A 22,648-nucleotide genomic window follows, 5' to 3' on the forward strand; every position below is an offset into this window, starting at 1 on the left:
TGATGAGTTAGATGAATTTCTTGATTATATTTCATTACTATTGACAAAATGTTTTGAAAATTGTGATTCCGATCGAATAAGCCTAGTTGAGAGTGACCAACTTCTTTTCTTAGGTTTACGCTGGTCCATGAAAGGAGTAAATGATGTGTTTGTTAATTTCCTCATGTCAACAGTGAGATTTTGTATCTATAGAAGAAGAAATCTTGTGATGAATGGTCAAACAAATGTCAATTTGATCCAGTTTTTTCAATTTACCTTTAAGCATTATATTTATTACTTCCATATGTACATGAGTCAGAATAAGATATTAAGTAGAGTTTTTGAAAAACGATTTTTAATGTACAATCCGCTTTTGGAAAAGACTGAGAATGTATTAATGTTTAACATATAATAAGTGAAAGATTAACTGTGATATTTCAGATTATTGTGATATAATAATGTTTTTATTTGTGAACATGATGATGACTTATTTTAATAAAGATAAAAAAAAAAAAAAGGCGCTGGTTTAAGGCACCAGTCTCTTCGGAGGCGTGGGTTCGAATCCCACCGCTGCCAGGTATTTTTGCTGCAGAATTTCACAAAGTACATTTTGTAATAATGTGCTATGTTGTGGAATCGACCTAAATAGTTGAAATTATTGGTGAAATGTCTTTAATTAATGTACGCAACTTTAATCCCTGTACACTCCGTGGAAAGAATTCATACAAGAGTATATATATATATGTATAGAATGGTTTTTACTGTACTTACGCTATATATATGTATATATAAAGCTACAATTAGAAGATTTTTCATGCTATTCAAGTGGTGCGGTTTCAGAGAAATTCTCTTCTTAAGACATATTCGAACACTTTATATTGAAGAAAATATTAAAAAAAACTTGAAATATGGGGCAAATTAAGATTGGTTTTGAAGATATACTAACATTACGATGTAAAATGTTTTCTATATATTGGATAAACGCATCATGAATTTGGTATATCTGGTTGTTGATAACAAATACAATATCATCTGTGTATCTTTTATTGAAACGTATTGATAAGTTTATGTCATCATATCATATGGCGTAATAATTGCCTTGAAGACAAATTTGGTAAAAAGTGAAATATCTGGAAACGAAGGACATGACTATTTTGCAGACGTTTTGTGTAACGGTAGCGTGGCCGAGCGGTCTAAGGCGCTGGTTTAAGGCACCAGTCTCTTCGGAGGCGTGGGTTCGAATCCCACCGCTGCCAGGTATTTTTGCTGCAGAATTTCACAAAGTACATTTTGTAATAATATGCTATGTTGTGGAATCGACCTAAATAGTTGAAATTATTGGTGAAATGTCTTTAATTAATGTACGCAACTTTAATCCCTGTACACTCCGTGGAAAGAATTCATACAAGAGTATATATATATATGTATGGAATGGTTTTTACTCTACTTACGCTATATATATGTATATATAAAGCTACAATTAGAAGATTTTTCATGCTATTCACTTATATTCAAGATATTGTATCTCAAAAGTTCCCTGATGTATCTGTTGATAAAATTATTAAAGTAGTGAAATGTATTAAGCAATGTATTCCACAAGATTATGTAGTTTTAGTTGAAGAAAATGCAAACACTTGTAAAGCAACTGTTTTAAATATAATTTACAGCGTTAATGGTAGAAAGTATGCTTTACCTAATACAACAAGATCATTTTATGATATACTGTTAAAGACATTAACAAGAGAACCTAATTCTGTAAAATACTGGTGTGAAATATTTTCAGATTTTGATGTTCAAAAAGTACAAAAAGTTTTGAACTTTTCATTTTTACAAAGTGATTGGATTGAGTCATCATTCAAAATTTTCCATAGAGTTTTCTTCACTAAGGAGAGACTGATGAGATGCCAAATTACTGTTGATTCTATGTGTCCAGTTTGCGAAGATGTGCATGAAGACTTGGAGCACTTGACCGTTGTGTGTAGATGTTTGACTCAGTTCAATGACTTTTTTAAAGATTTCCTACATAACATTCTGTGTAATAGTTCTACTAGCTTTGTCAATACTCTAGATTTCAATTATATATGTTACTTTGGTCTAGTCAAGAAGGATAAAAATATAAACTTATACTTTGTGAATACAGTTTTATGTGCTAGAAGATTCTGTGTAGTAAAGAGGAGAAATATCTCTATGAAGGATGATCATTTGATAGACATAGTGCCATATTTTAAAAATGTTCTGCAAAAACATGTGAGTTATGCATACTTGTATTATAAACAGAAGAAGTGCATGTATTTATTTGAAAAGTATTATTTAAACAAAAATCCTGTATTAAGGATAACTAATGATGAAGTACATATTGAGTTTTAATTGAGATCTGTTGTTAATAATTGTTACAATTCTAACCAACACTGTGATAATATGAATTAATGGGAGACTAGCCCAATAATTCTTTTATGAATGTATTTATTTGAATAAAATTTTATCAAAATAAAAAAAAAGGCGCTGGTTTAAGGCACCAGTCTCTTCGGAGGCGTGGGTTCGAATCCCACCGCTGTCAGGTATTTTTGCTGCAGAATTTCACAAAGTACATTTTGTAATAATATGCTATGTTGTGGAATCGACCTAAATAGTTGAAATTATTGGTGAAATGTCTTTAATTAATGTACGCAACTTTAATCCCTGTACACTCCGTGGAATGAATTCATACAAGAGTATATATATATGTATGGAATGGTTTTTACTCTACTTACGCTATATATATGTATATATAAAGCTACAATTAGAAGATTTTTCATGCTATTCAAGTGGTGCCGTTTCAGAGAAATTCTCTTCTTAAGACATATTCGAACACTTTATATTGAAGAAAATATTAGAAACTTGACATATGGGGCAAATTAAGATTGGTTTTGAAGATATACTAACATTACGATGTGGTAAAATGTTTTCTATATATTGGATAAACGCATCATGAATTTGGTATATGTGGTTGTTAATAACAAATACAATATCATCTGTGCATCTTTTATTGAAACGTATTGATAAGTTTATGTCATCATATCATATGGCGTAATAATTGCCTTGAAGACAAATTTGGTAAAAAGTGAAATATCTGGAAACGAAGGACATGACTATTTTGCAGCCGTTTTGTGTAACGGTAGCGTGGCCGAGCGGTCTAAGGCGCTGGTTTGAGAGGAGTCGAACGCACCCAAGATGTCAGACGTGTTTTGTTACAGCTTTTAGGCATATGGATTGGCAAGGATAAAAAGTTATGTGATAGTCTGAATTGGGAATGCAAAGTGCAGTCTATTTCAAAAATACTGAATCTTTGGAAAATTAGACAATTGTCAATACATGGTAGAGTAACTGTGATAAATACTCTTTTAATGAGCAAACTTTGGTATACTCTGATGGTAGTTAATATACCAGAAAAATACTATTTAGATATAAAGAAATTGTGCATCGGGTTTTTGTGGAATGATAAACCATCTTTGGTTGCTTATGATGTTGTTATTAATAGAATACTAGATGGAGGTTTGAACTTTCCAGAAATTTTACATAAGATGTATGCGTTTAGACTTAAATTTTTAAGTCGTTTGTTAGATGTAGAGTATTGTGCTGTTTGGAAGCATCTTTGTACTTATTTCTTTTCCAAAGTACAAGATATGAAACTTGGTATTGAGATTTTGTTCTGTCAATTTAAGCAGAGACAGTTGGAGAGTTTACCTGATTTTTATAAATGTATGCTGTTTGCTTGGGGAAAGATACTTGATTATATTGAAATTGATATCAATTTGAATAATGTATTTGACCTGCCTCTGTTCAATAATCCTTTGATTACTAATAATGGTAATATGCTGTATATCAAGACTTTTATAGATGCAGGCATTATTAAAGTGAAAGATTTAGCATTTGAATGTAAAAAGGGATTCATGAGAGATGAGTTTGTTCAAGATATTGTTTCTGAAAAGTTTCCACAGGTAACTGCTGCTAAGATTATTAAGGTAGTACAATGTATAAAACAATGTATTCCTGATGAATGTAAAATTTTAGTAGAAAATAATGAAAATGTTCGTAGAAATCTCATTTTGAATATAGAATGTAATGTTAATAATAGAAAGTACTCTTTTCCTAGTACAACAAAGTTTTTTTTTATTCTATGTTGTTGAAATCATTATCAAAAGAACCAAATGCTGTCAAATATTGGTATGAGATGTTTTCTGATTTTGATACTCAAAAAGTCCAAACAATTTTGAACTTTTCATTTTTACCAAGTGATTGGATTGAGTTATCATTTAAAATATTTCATAGAGTTTTATTTACTAAGGAGAGGTTATTGAGATGTCGCATTACTGATGATTCATTGTGTCCAGCTTGTGACGATATGTATGAGGACTTAGAACATCTTATAATTTCGTGTAGATGTTTGACTCGATTCAATGACTTTTTTAAAGATTTTTTACATAATATATTGTGTAATAGTTCAGCTAGCTTTATCAATATGTTAGACTTTAATTTTCTATGTTATTTCGGTCTACTCAAGAAAGATAAAAAAGTTAACTTTTATTTTGTTAATACTGCTTTATCTGTTAGAAGGTTTTGTGTTGTAAAGAGAAGAAATTTAGTCATGAAAGATGAGAAAGTTTTGCACATTATTTCTTATTTTAAATCTGTTCTTCAAAAGCATGTTAATTATGCTTACATGTATTATATACAGAAAAAGAACTTTTCTTCGTTTCAAAAATATTACTTGAATGACAATCCTGTTCTGCGCATCTCTGATGATAATGTTGTGATAGACTTTTAAATATACTTATTCATATATACTGTCAATGTAATTTCCGAAAAATTTGTGATCTGTGATATGTGAATTATTGGGAGACTAGCCCAATAATTCTTTTATATGATGTTTTACTGTGAATAAAATTTTATCAAGATAAGGCGCTGGTTTAAGGCACCAGTCTCTTCGGAGGCGTGGGTTCGAATCCCACCGCTGTCAGGTATTTTTGCTGCAGAATTTCACAAAGTACATTTTGTAATAATATGCTATGTTGTGGAATCGACCTAAATAGTTGAAATTATTGGTGAAATGTCTTTAATTAATGTACGCAACTTTAATCCCTGTACACTCCGTGGACAGAATTCATACAAGAGTATATATATATGTATGGAATGGTTTTTACTCTACTTACGCTATATGTATGTATATATAAAGCTACAATTAGAAGATTTTTCATGCTATTCAAGTGGTGCGGTTTCAGAGAAATTCTCTTCTTAAGACATATTCGAACACTTTATATTGAAGAAAATATTAGAAACTTGAAATATGGGGCAAATTAAGATTGGTTTTGAAGATATACTAACATTACGATGTGGTAAAATGTTTTCTATATATTGGATAAACGCATCATGAATTTGGTATATGTGGTTGTTAATAACAAATACAATATCATCTGTGCATCTTTTATTGAAACGTATTGATAAGTTTATGTCATCATATCATTGAGGAACCAGTCGAGTACGCCAATCATGTCGGACGCCTTTTTGTCTTTTCTGATATAAATTGTGGATATAACTCGTTATTGTGTTTTTGGATTGGAATTTCCAGCCGAACTTTGTAACAATAGGACTTTATTTCACAGAATGTAAGTCAGATTGACAATTTGATGTGTTATTTGCGTTTTTAGACTAATTTTGTTGTACTCTTAATTCCCGTTGAGGGTCTGTATGGGAGATACACTTTCTTCGTTAATTAGAAATGGATATCTCCCAAAAACTTTGCTAGCTTTGTTGAACGTTGCAAATGAACAATATAGTGATTTTTCTTGGACGTCCATTGAGCAGAATGGCAAAATGAGAATAAGCTTAATTTGGAGAAACAACGAGGCAAAGCGAAACAAATCTAGTGCCACGCGGAGGCGTGATAAGAGACGATACGATGACTTTATTGCGACAAAGAACAACGTTGCTGAAAATGTAAATGTAGAGAATTCGACAAGTGAGACTGATTCCTCCGATGATGATTCCAATTCGAACTTGGAAATGGATGTATCAGTTGCGGAAAAGTTAAAGAATACCCCGTGTAGATCCCCGCCCCAAGTAGTTAAATCACCTGTTAGACAAATGAACAATAAAAAGCAGTCAAGCATGAAACGTTGCGATGGACAATCAATAATTGAAAGCGCGTGTAAAAAGGTGACAATTGATAAACCCGTTGAACCATCTCGAAAAGAACTGAATAACTCGCGAGTGAATACACATAACAAACTAGACAATACACAGGCGTTAAAATTAGATAAAATAGTCATCAAATTTTGTAGTGGAAGTGGTAGTGTATTATTAGCATTTTTGCCGGGAACAATGAGTATTCTTCACTACTGTATGTGGAAAAAAGAAACAATCATAATCGATCGCTCTGTCCATCATTGGAAATATTTAAGGAAGAATATAGAGGAAGACTTTGATGACGTGCGGAATACTACGTTTTACAACGAATCAGTGGAGGAAGGGATTGAAAAGATGGAAAATTTCTTAAAGAGCCAATAAACTTTTAGTATACGAGTGAGTGCTTTCGGTTGAGTGTTGTTTTTGTATTTATTTAATATATTTAGTTATAAATTAATACCAAAGTTAATAATGAGGGCTTGGATTTCCAGCCCAGTTTTCAACTACTGGACTATAGTGATAACTGATATATTGTATAAAGAGAAACAATCTTAACATCGTAAAGTACGTACATGTTATATTTCGTTTTTAAATTTTATGTAAAATTTTGAAAATTAAAAAAAAAAATGAATGGTAGATATTATAGTCGAGAAAATACGACGTGTGTGCGATATATAATTAAATTCTTTCGAATGAAGTGCTACGATATTTCGATAATATAGACAATTGTGAACATGATTGTTTTCAGATCCAGATTGTAATATGGACAATTGTGATTTGATGTTAATATGATGAACATATCTGTGATATACAATTGATGATTACATTTAATAAAGATAAAAAAAAAAAATAAGGCGCTGGTTTCAGGCACCAGTCTCTTCGGAGGCGTGGGTTCGAATCCCACCGCTGCCAGGTATTTTTGCTGCAGAATTGCACAAAGTACATTTTGTAATAATATGCTATGTTGTGGAATCGAATTAAATAGTTGAAATTATTAAATTATTGGTGAAATGTCTTTAATTAATGTACGCAACTTTAATCCCTGTACACTCCGTGGAAAGAATTCATACAAGAGTATATATATATATATATATATATATATGTATGGAATGGTTTTTACTCTACTTACGCTATATGTATGTATATATAAAGCTACAATTAGAAGATTTTTCATGCTTTTCAAGTGGTGCCGTTTCAGAGAAATTCTCTTCTTAAGACATATTCGAACACTTTATATTGAAGAAAATATTAGAAACTTGAAATATGGGGCAAATTAAGATTGGTTTTGAAGATATACTAACATTACGATGTGGTAAAATGTTTTCTATATATTGGATAAACGCATCATGAATTTGGTATATGTGGTTGTTAATAACAAATACAATATCATCTGTGCATCTTTTATTGAAACGTATTGATAAGTTTATGTCATCATATCATATGGCGTAATAATTGCCTTGAAGACAAATTTGGTAAAAAGTGAAATATCTGGAAACGAAGGACATGACTATTTTGCAGCCGTTTTGTGTAACGGTAGCGTGGCCGAGCGGTCTAAGGCGCTGGTTTAAGGCACCAGTCTCTTCGGAGGCGTGGGTTCGAATCCCACCGCTGCCAGGTATTTTTGCTGCAGAATTTCACAAAGTACATTTTGTAATAATATGCTATGTTGTGGAATCGACCTAAATAGTTGAAATTATTGGTGAAATGTCTTTAATTAATGTACGCAACTTTAATCCCTGTACACTCCGTGGAATGAATTCATACAAGAGTATATATATATGTATGGAATGGTTTTTACTCTACTTACGCTATATATATGTATATATAAAGCTACAATTAGAAGATTTTTCATGCTATTCAAGTGGTGCGGTTTCAGAGAAATTCTCTTCTTAAGACATATTCGAACACTTTATATTGAAGAAAATATTAGAAACTTGAAATATGGGGCAAATTAAGATTGGTTTTGAAGATATACTAACATTACGATGTGGTAAAATGTTTTCTATATATTGGATAAACGCATCATGAATTTGGTATATGTGGTTGTTAATAACAAATACAATATCATCTGTGCATCTTTTATTGAAACGTATTGATAAGTTTATGTCATCATATCATATGGCGTAATAATGCCTTGAAGACAAATTTGGTAAAAAGTGAAATATCTGGAAACGAAGGACATGACTATTTTGCAGCCGTTTTGTGTAACGGTAGCGTGGCCGAGCGGTCTAAGGCGCTGGTTTAAGGCACCAGTCTCTTGAGGATCGGTTATTTGCATTGTTATATAGTATTGTTTTATTCAATAAAGATAAAAAAAAAATAAAAAAAAGGCGCTGGTTTAAGGCACCAGTCTCTTCGGAGGCGTGGGTTCGAATCCTACCGCTGCCAGGTATTTTTGCTGCAGAATTTCACAAAGTACATTTTGTAACAATATGCTATGTTGTGGAATCGACCTAAATAGTTGAAATTATTGGTGAAATGTCTTTAATTAATGTACGCAACTTTAATCCCTGTACACTCCGTGGAAAGAATTCATACAAGAGTATATATATATGTATGGAATGGTTTTTACTCTACTTACGCTATATATATGTATATATAAAGCTACAATTAGAAGATTTTTCATGCTATTCAAGTGGTGCCGTTTCAGAGAAATTCTCTTCTTAAGACATATTCGAACACTTTATATTGAAGAAAATATTAGAAACTTGAAATATGGGGCAAATTAAGATTGATTTTGAGGATATACTAACATTACGATGTGGTAAAATGTTTTCTATATATTGGATAAAGGTTACAGACCACCAATTCAACCAATGAGCATTTGGAACGTACGCAAAAATAGTCCTACGCAGAAATTGCCCCTGTTCCTCATAGTGCTGTGAAAAAAGTTCTCATCTTATTTAAAAAAATTGAAACAGTTTCTGAAAGGAAAAACATTTCTGTACATTTTATAGGTGCATTTTGCTTCTTGTGATGTGAAGCCTAATCTCCATAATGATTTTTAAATATACCCCTATCTTGTGAAAACACTGGGATTTCCCATGCTATTTATAGACCCTTCACTTCCGGTGACCAGTACTGCACTGCAAGTCTGCTAACCCCACATGCCATTCTGAGGATTGTGAGCTGACATATGTAGAATCGTGCTGATATATAGTCATCTGCAGGTTAAAGTTAAGGTAAAGTCCAGAGAAGCCATTGAATATTGTGAAATTAGCATAGAAGCCTATGGGAAGTGGAATTAGTGGTTTTTAGCCTAAACACATCATGAATTTGGTATATCTGGTTGTTGATAACAATACAATATCATCTGTGCATCTTTTATTGAAACGTATTGATAAGTTTATGTCATCATATCATATGGCGTAATAATTGCCTTGAAGACAAATTTGGTAAAAAGTGAAATATCTGGAAACGAAGGACATGACTATTTTGCAGCCGTTTTGTGTAACGGTAGCGTGGCCGAGCGGTCTAAGGCGCTGGTTTAAGGCACCAGTCTCTTCGGAGGCGTGGGTTCGAATCCCACCGCTGCCAGGTATTTTTGCTGCAGAATTTCACAAAGTACATTTTGTAATAATATGCTATGTTGTGGAATCGACTTAAATAGTTGAAATTATTGGTGAAATGTCTTTAATTAATGTACGCAACTTTAATCCCTGTACACTCCGTGGAAAGAATTCATACAAGAGTATATATATATATATATATATGTATGGAATGGTTTTTACTCTACTTACGCTATATGTATGTATATATAAAGCTACAATTAGAAGATTTTTCATGCTATTCAAGTGGTGCGGTTTCAGAGAAATTCTCTTCTTAAGACATATTCGAACACTTTATATTGAAGAAAATATTAGAAACTTGAAATATGGGGCAAATTAAGATTGGTTTTGAAGATATACTAACATTACGATGTGGTAAAATGTTTTCTATATATTGGATAAACGCATCATGAATTTGGTATATGTGGTTGTTAATAACAAATACAATATCATCTGTGCATCTTTTATTGAAACATATTGATAAGTTTATGTCATCATATCATATGGCGTAATAATTGCCTTGAAGACAAATTTGGTAAAAAGTGAAATATCTGGAAACGAAGGACATGACTATTTTGCAGCCGTTTTGTGTAACGGTAGCGTGGCCGAGCGGTCTAAGGCGCTGGTTTAAGGCACCAGTCTCTTCGGAGGCGTGGGTTCGAATCCCACCGCTGCCAGGTATTTTTGCTGCAGAATTTCACAAAGTACATTTTGTAATAATATGCTATGTTGTGGAATCGACCTAAATAGTTGAAATTATTGGTGAAATGTCTTTAATTAATGTACGCAACTTTAATCCCTGTACACTCCGTGGAAAGAATTCATACAAGAGTATATATATATATATATATATATTTATGGAATGGTTTTTACTCTACTTACGCTATATGTATGTATATATAAAGCTACAATTAGAAGATTTTTAATGCTATTCAAGTGGTGCGGTTTCAGAGAAATTCTCTTCTTAAGACATATTCGAACACTTTATATTGAAGAAAATATTAGAAACTTGAAATATGGGGCAAATTAAGATTGGTTTTGAAGATATACTAACATTACGATGTGGTAAAATGTTTTCTATATATTGGATAAACGCATCATGAATTTGGTATATCTGGTTGTTAATAACAAATACAATATCATCTGTGCATCTTTTATTGAAACGTATTGATAAGTTTATGTCATCATATCATATGGCGTAATAATTGCCTTGAAGACAAATTTGGTAAAAAGTGAAATATCTGGAAACGAAGGACATGACTATTTTGCAGCCGTTTTGTGTAACGGTAGCGTGGCCGAGCGGTCTAAGGCGCTGGTTTGAGAGGAGTCGAACGCACCCAAGATGTCAGACGTGTTTTGTTACAGCTTTTAGGCATATGGATTGGCAAGGATAAAAAGTTATGTGATAGTCTGAATTGGGAATGCAAAGTGCAGTCTATTTCAAAAATACTGAATCTTTGGAAAATGAGACAATTGTCAATACATGGTAGAGTAACTGTGATAAATACTCTTTTAATGAGCAAACTTTGGTATACTCTGATGGTAGTTAATATACCAGAAAAATACTATTTAGATATAAAGAAATTGTGCATCGGGTTTTTGTGGAATGATAAACCATCTTTGGTTGCTTATGATGTTGTTATTAATAGAATACTAGATGGAGGTTTGAACTTTCCAGAAATTTTACATAAGATGTATGCTTTTAGACTTAAATTTTTAAGTCGTTTGTTAGATGTAGAGTATTGTGCTGTTTGGAAGCATCTTTGTACTTATTTCTTTTCCAAAGTACAAGATATGAAACTTGGTATTGAGATTTTGTTCTGTCAATTTAAGCAGAGACAGTTGGGGAGTTTACCTGATTTTTATAAATGTATGCTGTTTGCTTGGGGAAAGATACGTGATTATATTGAAATTGATATCAATTTGAATAATGTATTTGACCTGCCTCTGTTCAATAATCCTTTGATTACTAATAATGGTAATATGCTGTATATCAAGACTTTTATAGATGCAGGCATTATTAAAGTGAAAGATTTAGCATTTGAATGTAAAAAGGGATTCATGAGAGATGAGTTTGTTCAAGATATTGTTTCTGAAAAGTTTCCACAGGTATCTGCTGCTAAGATTATTAAGGTAGTACAATGTATAAAACAATGTATTCCTGATGAATGTAAAATTTTAGTAGAAAATAATGAAAATGTTCGTAGAAATCTCAGTTTGAATATAGAATGTAATGTTAATAATAGAAAATACTCTTTTCCTAGTACAACAAAGTTTTTTTATTCTATGTTGTTGAAATCATTATCAAAAGAACCAAATGCTGTCAAATATTGGTGTGAGATGTGTTCTGATTTTGATACTCAAAAAGTCCAAACAATTTTGAACTTTTCATTTTTACCAAGTGATTGGATTGAGTTATCATTTAAAATATTTCATAGAGTTTTATTTACTAAGGAGAGGTTATTGAGATGTCGCATTACTGATGATTCATTGTGTCCAGTTTGTGATGATATGCATGAGGACTTAGAACATCTTATAATTTCGTGTAGATGTTTGACTCGATTCAATGACTTTTTTAAAGACTTTTTACATAATATATTGTGTAATAGTTCAGCTAGCTTTATCAATATGTTAGACTTTAATTTTCTATGTTATTTCGGTCTACTCAAGAAAGATAAAAAAGTAAACTTTTATTTTGTTAATACTGCTTTATCTGTTAGAAGGTTTTGTGTTGTAAAAAGAAGAAATTTAGTCATGAAAGATGAGAAAGTTTTGCACATTATTTCTTATTTTAAATCTGTTCTTCAAAAGCATGTTAATTATGCTTCCATGTATTATATACAGAAAAAGAACTTTTCTTTGTTTCAAAAATATTACTTGAATGACAATCCTGTTCTGCGCATCTCTGATGATAATGTTGTGATAGACTTTTAAATATACTTATTCATATATATACTGTCAATGTAATTTAAGGACAATTTGTGATCTGTGATATGTGAATTATTGGGAGATTAGCCCAATAATTCTTTTATATGATGTTTTACTGTGAATAAAATTTTATCAAGATAAAAAAAAGGCGCTGGTTTAAGGCACCAGTCTCTTCGGAGGGGTGGGTTCGAATCCCACCGCTGCCAGGTATTTTTGCTGCAGAATTTCACAAAGTACATTTTGTAATAATATGCTATGTTGTGGAATCGACTTAAATAGTTGAAATTATTAAATTATTGGTGAAATGTCTTTAATTAATGTACGCAACTTTAATCCCTGTACACTCCGTGGAAAGAATTCATACAAGAGTATATATATATATATATATGTATGGAATGGTTTTTACTCTACTTACGCTATATGTATGTATATATAAAGCTACAATTAGAAGATTTTTCATGCTATTCAAGTGGTGCGGTTTCAGAGAAATTCTCTTCTTAAGACATATTCGAACACTTTATATTGAAGAAAATATTAGAAACTTGAAATATGGGGCAAATTAAGATTGGTTTTGAAGATATACTAACATTACGATGTGGTAAAATGTTTTCTATATATTGGATAAACGCATCATGAATTTGGTATATGTGGTTGTTAATAACAAATACAATATCATCTGTGCATCTTTTATTGAAACATATTGATAAGTTTATGTCATCATATCATATGGCGTAATAATTGCCTTGAAGACAAATTTGGTAAAAAGTGAAATATCTGGAAACGAAGGACATGACTATTTTGCAGCCGTTTTGTGTAACGGTAGCGTGGCCGAGCGGTCTAAGGCGCTGGTTTAAGGCACCAGTCTCTTCGGAGGCGTGGGTTCGAATCCCACCGCTGCCAGGTATTTTTGCTGCAGAATTTCACAAAGTACATTTTGTAATAATATGCTATGTTGTGGAATCGACTTAAATAGTTGAAATTATTGGTGAAATGTCTTTAATTAATGTACGCAACTTTAATCCCTGTACACTCCGTGGAAAGAATTCATACAAGAGTATATATATATATATATATATATGTATGGAATGGTTTTTACTCTACTTACGCTATATGTATGTATATATAAAGCTACAATTAGAAGATTTTTCATGCTATTCAAGTGGTGCGGTTTCAGAGAAATTCTCTTCTTAAGACATATTCGAACACTTTATATTGAAGAAAATATTAGAAACTTGAAATATGGGGCAAATTAAGATTGGTTTTGAAGATATACTAACATTACGATGTGGTAAAATGTTTTCTATATATTGGATAAACGCATCATGAATTTGGTATATGTGGTTGTTAATAACAAATACAATATCATCTGTGCATCTTTTATTGAAACATATTGATAAGTTTATGTCATCATATCATATGGCGTAATAATTGCCTTGAAGACAAATTTGGTAAAAAGTGAAATATCTGGAAACGAAGGACATGACTATTTTGCAGCCGTTTTGTGTAACGGTAGCGTGGCCGAGCGGTCTAAGGCGCTGGTTTAAGGCACCAGTCTCTTCGGAGGCGTGGGTTCGAATCCCACCGCTGCCAGGTATTTTTGCTGCAGAATTTCACAAAGTACATTTTGTAATAATATGCTATGTTGTGGAATCGACCTAAATAGTTGAAATTATTGGTGAAATGTCTTTAATTAATGTACGCAACTTTAATCCCTGTACACTCCGTGGAAAGAATTCATACAAGAGTATATATATATATATATATATTTATGGAATGGTTTTTACTCTACTTACGCTATATGTATGTATATATAAAGCTACAATTAGAAGATTTTTAATGCTATTCAAGTGGTGCGGTTTCAGAGAAATTCTCTTCTTAAGACATATTCGAACACTTTATATTGAAGAAAATATTAGAAACTTGAAATATGGGGCAAATTAAGATTGGTTTTGAAGATATACTAACATTACGATGTGGTAAAATGTTTTCTATATATTGGATAAACGCATCATGAATTTGGTATATCTGGTTGTTAATAACAAATACAATATCATCTGTGCATCTTTTATTGAAACGTATTGATAAGTTTATGTCATCATATCATATGGCGTAATAATTGCCTTGAAGACAAATTTGGTAAAAAGTGAAATATCTGGAAACGAAGGACATGACTATTTTGCAGCCGTTTTGTGTAACGGTAGCGTGGCCGAGCGGTCTAAGGCGCTGGTTTGAGAGGAGTCGAACGCACCCAAGATGTCAGACGTGTTTTGTTACAGCTTTTAGGCATATGGATTGGCAAGGATAAAAAGTTATGTGATAGTCTGAATTGGGAATGCAAAGTGCAGTCTATTTCAAAAATACTGAATCTTTGGAAAATGAGACAATTGTCAATACATGGTAGAGTAACTGTGATAAATACTCTTTTAATGAGCAAACTTTGGTATACTCTGATGGTAGTTAATATACCAGAAAAATACTATTTAGATATAAAGAAATTGTGCATCGGGTTTTTGTGGAATGATAAACCATCTTTGGTTGCTTATGATGTTGTTATTAATAGAATACTAGATGGAGGTTTGAACTTTCCAGAAATTTTACATAAGATGTATGCTTTTAGACTTAAATTTTTAAGTCGTTTGTTAGATGTAGAGTATTGTGCTGTTTGGAAGCATCTTTGTACTTATTTCTTTTCCAAAGTACAAGATATGAAACTTGGTATTGAGATTTTGTTCTGTCAATTTAAGCAGAGACAGTTGGGGAGTTTACCTGATTTTTATAAATGTATGCTGTTTGCTTGGGGAAAGATACGTGATTATATTGAAATTGATATCAATTTGAATAATGTATTTGACCTGCCTCTGTTCAATAATCCTTTGATTACTAATAATGGTAATATGCTGTATATCAAGACTTTTATAGATGCAGGCATTATTAAAGTGAAAGATTTAGCATTTGAATGTAAAAAGGGATTCATGAGAGATGAGTTTGTTCAAGATATTGTTTCTGAAAAGTTTCCACAGGTATCTGCTGCTAAGATTATTAAGGTAGTACAATGTATAAAACAATGTATTCCTGATGAATGTAAAATTTTAGTAGAAAATAATGAAAATGTTCGTAGAAATCTCAGTTTGAATATAGAATGTAATGTTAATAATAGAAAATACTCTTTTCCTAGTACAACAAAGTTTTTTTATTCTATGTTGTTGAAATCATTATCAAAAGAACCAAATGCTGTCAAATATTGGTGTGAGATGTGTTCTGATTTTGATACTCAAAAAGTCCAAACAATTTTGAACTTTTCATTTTTACCAAGTGATTGGATTGAGTTATCATTTAAAATATTTCATAGAGTTTTATTTACTAAGGAGAGGTTATTGAGATGTCGCATTACTGATGATTCATTGTGTCCAGTTTGTGATGATATGCATGAGGACTTAGAACATCTTATAATTTCGTGTAGATGTTTGACTCGATTCAATGACTTTTTTAAAGACTTTTTACATAATATATTGTGTAATAGTTCAGCTAGCTTTATCAATATGTTAGACTTTAATTTTCTATGTTATTTCGGTCTACTCAAGAAAGATAAAAAAGTAAACTTTTATTTTGTTAATACTGCTTTATCTGTTAGAAGGTTTTGTGTTGTAAAAAGAAGAAATTTAGTCATGAAAGATGAGAAAGTTTTGCACATTATTTCTTATTTTAAATCTGTTCTTCAAAAGCATGTTAATTATGCTTCCATGTATTATATACAGAAAAAGAACTTTTCTTTGTTTCAAAAATATTACTTGAATGACAATCCTGTTCTGCGCATCTCTGATGATAATGTTGTGATAGACTTTTAAATATACTTATTCATATATATACTGTCAATGTAATTTAAGGACAATTTGTGATCTGTGATATGTGAATTATTGGGAGATTAGCCCAATAATTCTTTTATATGATGTTTTACTGTGAATAAAATTTTATCAAGATAAAAAAAAGGCGCTGGTTTAAGGCACCAGTCTCTTCGGAGGGGTGGGTTCGAATCCCACCGCTGCCAGGTATTTTTGCTGCAGAATTTCACAAAGTACATTTTGTAATAATATGCTATGTTGTGGAATCGACTTAAATAGTTGAAATTATTAAATTATTGGTGAAATGTCTTTAATTAATGTACGCAACTTTAATCCCTGTACACTCCGTGGAAAGAATTCATACAAGAGTATATATATATATATATATATGTATGGAATGGTTTTTACTCTTCTTACGCTATATGTATGTATATATAAAGCTACAATTAGAAGATTTTTCATGCTATTCAAGTGGTGCGGTTTCAGAGAAATTCTCTTCTTAAGACATATTCGAACACTTTATATTGAAGAAAATATTAGAAACTTGAAATATGGGGCAAATTAAGATTGGTTTTGAAGATATACTAACATTACGATGTGGTAAAATGTTTTCTATATATTGGATAAACGCATCATGAATTTGGTATATCTGGTTGTTGATAACAATACAATATCATCTGTGCATCTTTTATTGAAACGTATTGATAAGTTTATGTCATCATATCATATGGCGTAATAATTGCCTTGAAGACAAATTTGGTAAAAAGTGAAATATCTGGAAACGAAGGACATGACTATTTTGCAGCCGTTTTGTGTAACGGTAGCGTGGCCGAGCGGTCTAAGGCGCTGGTTTAAGGCACCAGTCTCTTCGGAGGCGTGGGTTCGAATCCCACCGCTGCCAGGTATTTTTGCTGCAGAATTTCACAAAGTACATTTTGTAATAATATGCTATGTTGTGGAATCGACTTAAATAGTTGAAATTATTAAATTATTGGTGAAATGTCTTTAATTAATGTACGCAACTTTAATCTTTTTGATGGGTTGTTGGACATATCATGGGATGATGTTTACATTTTGCCGCTCCGGTTGAATGTGTCTTTTTGGTGAGTTCAGCTATATCTATGTGTTCAGATACATTTCTGTATGCTTAATATTGTTTCATTAATGTAAAGTGATAGGACACTTGTCGAATTTTGTCGTATATTTCCCCTGTTCCTGCCATTTATGTGCAGGAAAAAGGGGGGAGAAAGGTGCGTTTGATTCGCTTTTACTGATTCAACCTAAAACCAAATTGGAATATGGAGAACAGAGCACCAGGAAGTTCTGGAACTCGCTTTTCAAATGCAAAGCCATTTGTATATGGTAGCAAGGAAGGAGATAGGCCAAGAAAGTACACAAATAGAAAGAAGATATATAAGAAGGAATGTGCGGTTAAGATTATGAATATTCCGAAAGCACCTGGAACTCCAGCAAAAATCATTAAGGCTGCTGAGGAGGTTTGTGGTGAAAATACGGTTTTAGCAGTTGTCCAGGATGAAATTGAAAATTCGTATTGTGTAACTATGGACAGTGAAGAAAATGCAGATAAATTAACAAAGGGAGTTAATATTGATAGTAAATTTCATGAATGTTTATTTGTTTTTCAAAACTCAGTAGTGGTTTCATTTATTCACTTGCCTGCTCATGTTAGTGATGAATCAATTCTTAATGTACTGATAGAAAAGAATTGTAAACCATTATCTCAAGTTTTTAGACATGTTCATCCTGGAACTGAAGTTGCAGATGGGACAAGGTATGTCCGAGTTCAGTTTCCTCATGGGATGACTTCCCTTCCCTGGTCAATGAAATTTGACACAGGATTAGGAACAAGGAGTTTTCGAGTTAAACACGACCATCAGAGGCAGTTATGTAACTATTGTGGATCTCCTGGTCATAAGTACAGACAATGTCCACAACTAGTCTGTTTCAACTGTGATAAGCATGGTCATAAAGAGCATGAGTGTAAGATACCTCCGTGTGAATATTGCAAGAAAAGACTTAGGCATTGTTTTTGCAAAGAAAAGAAATGTCAATACTGCAACAAGGAAACATGCATTTGTCCTTGTTTCACTTGTGACAAGATGAAGGAAGATTGCAAATGTAAGTGCAAAGAATGTAGATTGGTAACTGAGAGGTGTATTTGCAGAAAGGAAGATAGTGATCATGTAATTAAGGATAAAAAAAAGGAAACAACACTAAATGAGAATGGAGTTGAGGATGATCAAACAAATTACGAAGTTGAAATTGCAGATGTTTCAGTGGAAAGTGAGAAAGAAAATGGGGATTTTACAGATCGAGTTACTGAAGAGGAAGATATGGTCGGCGAGAAAAAATCAACAAAGGGTGTGGTCTGCGCGACCAATGTAGAAGTTGATGATGTGGTCTTCGGCGCCACAGAAAAGAATGATGATTTGGTCTTCGGGGCCAATAAAAATAGTGATGATTTGGCCTTCGGGGCCAATAAAAACAGGGTTAGTGTGGTCTTCGGGACTACAGAGGAGAGAAATGAAATGGTCCTTAGGACCATGACGGATGGTGAAAAGCTTGATCTGAGCGTTGGTGATGATAATATGGTCTTCGGGGCCAAAGAGGATTCTAATGTGGTCTTCGGGACCACATGTGATGATAACATTGACAGACAATGTAGTGAAGGTCTTACTGGAGATGAATCAACTGAAGGAATCGCTAAAGGACAGAAAAGACAAAGAGATGATATTTCAAAAACAGGTGACTCTGATGATGAAACTGTTTTTGTACATAAGCATATTGTAAAAGAAAATGCTGAAGAAGATAATATTGTTAGTGAAGGTATGGACACTGACACCATCTCCAGTGGTGAAAACACTGGAGTCGATGTCACATTAGAAACAGAGGTTGGTTTGTCTTGTTCTGGGAGCTCAGATGTAAGTGCTTCTGAATTTTGTACAGTAGAAGGTAAAAAAAGAAGGAACAAGATGAAATTTTATCCGAATGTAAATAATATTAAGAAAGACAAATCCAGCCAAAAGAATATTAACAATGGAGATGTTTAATGTATGTTTCAATATTTTTATTTTTACAATGGTGCTGTTTGTAAGCAACAATTATAATGGGTTGAGAGACGTTAATAAATTTAAGAAATATGTATCAATTATTGATAATAGTAGGATTGATTTCTTGTTACTACAAGAAACCTTCTGGGATGATGATTTTATTTTGAATATTGATAGAATGTACGACGGTCATGTTTTATATTCTAATAGTAGTACTAAAAGACAAGGTGTTGCTATTCTTGTGCATAAAAGGTTTAAACAAAATGTAAAATTGATTTCAAAGGATGATGAAGGTAGATTTTTACATGTCCAATTTGAACATGAAGGTTGTATTTATAACATATTGAATATTTATGCATATAACTCTTTTAGAGAAAGATGTGAGTTTTTACATTTCTTAATCAATATATTAGTTCCTATGATAATATTATTTTATCGGGTGATTGGAATACAACTTTGTCAAATCTGGATAGATCTGGTAAAACTGTACACAGAAATGATATGAGTTATAATTTACTTTGTAGTTTGATGTCAGATAACAATTTATATGATGTGTGGAGAACTAGAAACCCTGGTGATAAAACTTTTTCATGGAAACGAGTTAGTGATTTTTATTTACAACAATCAAGATTGGATTATTTTCTCAATACTAGAAATTTGTCAAATTTTGTACAATATGTAAAGTATAAAGATACTTCTTTAAGCGATCATTCTTTTGTGGAAATGAGAGTTGTGTTTGATGAAGTAGAAAGAGGTCCAGGTGTATGGATTTTTAACAATACATTGTTGGATAATGACGATTATGTAACAAATATGTTTAATATTATTGATGACAGTAAGAAATGTTCTCTTTTTGATGATGATGTATTGATTTGGTGGGATAATTTAAAATATAGAATTAAGAAATTCTCTCAAGTTTTTAGTAAGAGAATTGCAAAAGAGAAAAATGCTGAGTATTATTGTATACAAAATAAGATACAAAAGTTATGTATGAGAATTGCAGAAGGAGAAAATGTAGATGTAGAAAGATATGAAAACTTAAAGTTAGAATTAAGTGTATTAGAAGAAGAGAAATGTAAAGGTGCTATTTTGAGATCAAAAGCTTTTTGGGCCACAGAAAACGATAAATGTACAAAGTATGTTTTGAATTTAGAAAAGTACAAGCAAGAGAGTAATTGTATTAAAGAATTAATTGATTTTGATGATAATACTACTGTTTCTGATACTGATGGTTTGTTAGACTTACAATATAGGTTTTATAGTAAGTTATATTCATGTGTGGAAACAGACAAAAAATCAATGGATGTTTTGTTGCAAAATATAGATGTAAAAGTTGATGATTTTGATCAAGGAGTATGTGATAGTGATATTACTGAAGAAGAAATTTTTGTTGCATTACATAAAATGTCCAAAAATAAGAGTCCAGGATCTGATGGACTGACGGTGGAGTTTTATTGTACATTTTATCATATTTTAAAGGATATTTTACTGAAGGTGTTTAAGGCAGTTGAAAAGAGTAACACTTTATCAAGGTCTATGAGAAATGGTGTACTGTCTCTTATTTATAAGAAAAAAGGTGATAAAAGGGATTTAAAGAATTATAGACCGATTTCATTGTTACAAGTTGATTATAAGATATTAGCACGTGTCATGTCAAATAGATTTAAATCAGTACTTTGTCAAATAATTTCAAACAGCCAGTCATGTTGTATACCTGGTAGAGATATTGCAGATACAATAGCAAGTGTACGTGATGTAATAAACATGGTTGATGATGATGATGTAGAAGGGTATATTTTAAAATTTGATCAAGAGAAAGCTTTTGACAGAGTGAGTCATGATTATCTCATTAGAGTATTAGAAGGTTTTGGTTTTGGATGTAAATTTATTAATTGGATTAGGATTTTTTATACTGATATTCAAAGTACTGTCAAGTGTAATGGTTTTTTAACAAAATATTTTAAAGTTAGAAATGGTATTAGGCAAGGATGCCCTATTAGTGCTTTATTGTATGTTTTATAGGCAGAACCACTGTCAATGACAATAAAGAAAGATTGTAATATTAATGGTATACGTATACCTTATAGTAATGAAACTGCAGTTTTGTTTCAACATGCAGATGATACTACATTATGTTTGAGTGATAAAAAATCTATTAAATATACCTTTGATGTATTTGATTTATATAGTAGGGCATCAGGTTCTAAGATTAACAGAAGTAAGTCTGAAATTTTATGTATTGGAAAAGGAAATTTGACTGATGATGATAAGACTGTACTTGGATTAAGAGTTTGTGAAAAATGTATTCAAGTTCTTGGTGTTTATGTTGGTGTAGATATTGATGTATGTAATGATATGAATTGGAAGGATAAGATAAGAAAAATAAGATGTATTGTTAATATGTGGAAACAAAGACGTTTGACTTTATCTGGAAGAAATGTTGTAATTTCTTCTTTATTGGTATCTAGAATTTGGTATTTATTAGCTGTTTCTCCAATACCTGAAAATGTGTTGACAGATTTGAAACAAATATGTATTGATTTTTTGTGGAATTCTAAATCTCATTTAGTACAATATGCTACTATTACTGGTATGAAACAAGATGGTGGCTTGAATTTTCAAGATATATATTTAAAAATGTTATCATTTAGATTAAAATTTTTAGGGAGATTTTTAAATCCTGAATGCAATTGTATTTGGAAAAGTACCTTTAGCTATTTTTTGAGAAGAGTGCATTGTATGAATCTTTCGAGGTCAGTTCTATTTTTGTTTTTAAACAAAAAGGATTTATTATGTTTACCGCATGTGTACAGAGAAATGTTGGAAGCATGGCAGTGTATTAGAAAAGATATAACTTTTAATATAGGAGACTCTGATGTTTATAATCAACCACTGTTTTATAATAGTTCTAAGTTTGTGTCTGGTAAAGAATGGGAATATTTCATAAAAGCTGGTATTGTTCAAATTAAAGATATTTCATATGAAGCTATACCTGGATTTTTGCCAGTTCATGCAATTTTTGATATGATGAGAGAAAAAGAAATAGATGTTACTTTTAACATTGTCAGAAAATTGTATATGTTATTATTGAATCACATTCCTGTCGAGTGGAAAGAAGTTG

The 22,648-nt window shown here is 31.7% G+C and overlaps 7 non-coding genes across 7 annotated transcripts; all 7 read left to right on the top strand.

Annotated features, from left to right (window-relative positions):
- The first annotated feature begins 1,153 nt into the window (after positions 1–1,153).
- Trnal-aag (transfer RNA leucine (anticodon AAG)) lies at positions 1,154–1,235 on the top strand. Its single transcript has one exon. It is a non-coding gene; the product is annotated as a tRNA-Leu (tRNA).
- Positions 1,236–7,673: 6,438 nt separating this feature from the next.
- On the top strand, positions 7,674–7,755 carry Trnal-aag (transfer RNA leucine (anticodon AAG)). The gene has a single exon. It is a non-coding gene; the product is annotated as a tRNA-Leu (tRNA).
- Positions 7,756–9,596: 1,841 nt separating this feature from the next.
- Trnal-aag (transfer RNA leucine (anticodon AAG)) lies at positions 9,597–9,678 on the top strand. The gene has a single exon. It is a non-coding gene; the product is annotated as a tRNA-Leu (tRNA).
- Positions 9,679–10,284: 606 nt separating this feature from the next.
- On the top strand, positions 10,285–10,366 carry Trnal-aag (transfer RNA leucine (anticodon AAG)). The gene has a single exon. It is a non-coding gene; the product is annotated as a tRNA-Leu (tRNA).
- A 3,069-nt stretch (positions 10,367–13,435) lies between these two features.
- Trnal-aag (transfer RNA leucine (anticodon AAG)) lies at positions 13,436–13,517 on the top strand. Its single transcript has one exon. It is a non-coding gene; the product is annotated as a tRNA-Leu (tRNA).
- Positions 13,518–14,125: 608 nt separating this feature from the next.
- On the top strand, positions 14,126–14,207 carry Trnal-aag (transfer RNA leucine (anticodon AAG)). Its single transcript has one exon. It is a non-coding gene; the product is annotated as a tRNA-Leu (tRNA).
- Positions 14,208–17,275: 3,068 nt separating this feature from the next.
- Positions 17,276–17,357, top strand: Trnal-aag (transfer RNA leucine (anticodon AAG)). Its single transcript has one exon. It is a non-coding gene; the product is annotated as a tRNA-Leu (tRNA).
- Positions 17,358–22,648: the final 5,291 nt, after the last annotated feature.

The sequence above is a fragment of the Perna viridis genome, chromosome 7 (assembly GCF_037379345.1).
Source record: "Perna viridis isolate PV_CMFRI_1.1 ecotype Kerala chromosome 7, ASM3737934v1, whole genome shotgun sequence".
NCBI lineage: Eukaryota > Metazoa > Mollusca > Bivalvia > Mytilida > Mytilidae > Perna > Perna viridis.